The sequence below is a fragment of the Amphimedon queenslandica genome, unplaced genomic scaffold (assembly GCF_000090795.2).
Source record: "Amphimedon queenslandica unplaced genomic scaffold, v1.1 AMPQUscaffold_5506_Cont22526, whole genome shotgun sequence".
In the NCBI taxonomy this organism is placed as follows: Eukaryota; Metazoa; Porifera; class Demospongiae; order Haplosclerida; family Niphatidae; genus Amphimedon; species Amphimedon queenslandica.
The window spans coordinates 632-1,689 of NW_003554193.1; the positions used below are offsets into that span (position 1 = coordinate 632).

Consider the following 1,058-nt stretch of genomic DNA (forward strand, 5'->3'; position numbering starts at 1 on the left):
ACTATACCTTTTCTTTTTTTCATGATATTCAGTTGTTTATCTTGTTCAAATATTGATCCTATACCATTAGTATAAGTAACATCAGTAATTGAGTAATAGATCAACTATCACACCTTCTTTGTAATCAAGTAAAGTCCTCAGTTCTTGTTCCTCTCCATCAGCTAGTTTAATCTCCTCTGCAAGACACTCATTATTCATTACCTATAATCAGTACATAATATTAGTAACGCGGTAGCGTTACTAAGTAGGATTCACCCCAAAACAATATGGCTGCCACGACTTTTGCAGCCTTGCTATACCGGGAAAACGAGCTCCTATGCTTACCAGACTTTATAGAGGATCTTATCTTGACCAGAGGACTCCATTGGTACCACTAGCGTAGCTCTAAACCTTGTCTAAGAGGAAAGTCAAAAATCGGCGAACCGGCCGTTTTGTTCAGCCACCTTTTTTCATCTTCATCATCATCATCATCATCTTCTGTCAATCAGTTAAGCAGGGGTATCGTGGTCTTTGAACAATGCTACAAGGCTAATTTTTACACCACTCTACTCCAACTATCCATGCGCAGGTCCACAACTTTTTAAATAACTCTAACAATAAGAAAAAGTTGCCCTCTCTCCATCACAACCAGCCCAGCTTACCTCATTCCGCCATTTTATTAATTAAAGAAACATGTGCTCCAAAATGTGGGTGTGGTTGCGCATGCTCAGATCTCAGAACTGGGAAAAGGGAGCGATTTTTTTATCTAGCTCTGCTTGGATCAACTGCAATATTAAGTGGAGGTTCCAGGCTTCCAGTTCCAGCTGAGAGAAGGTATTTAGTCTTGGATATCATTTTTTTATTATGTGTGTTCAATAAATTGTATTTTAAAAACACAAACAATAATATTAATTCATGTTATACAATGATCATGAACTTGCAACAGAAACAACAGGACAGGATTGGAAAGAAGAGATGGGTACTGTCACTTCTTTTTGAGTCAAGATTATTATTATATCATACTTCACTAAATACTGATCAGTATAGAGTTTCTTGATCATAACTGTTAGCAATTGACA

General features: G+C 37.1%; 1 long non-coding RNA gene across 1 annotated transcript; it reads right to left on the reverse strand.

Moving 5' to 3' along the window:
• Positions 1-458: 458 nt before the first annotated feature.
• LOC109592346 (uncharacterized) lies at positions 459-676 on the reverse strand. Its single transcript, XR_002190306.1, has 2 exons — positions 642-676; positions 459-590 (listed from the first exon to the last, which is right to left on the reverse strand). It is a non-coding gene; the product is annotated as an uncharacterized LOC109592346 (long non-coding RNA).
• Positions 677-1,058: the final 382 nt, after the last annotated feature.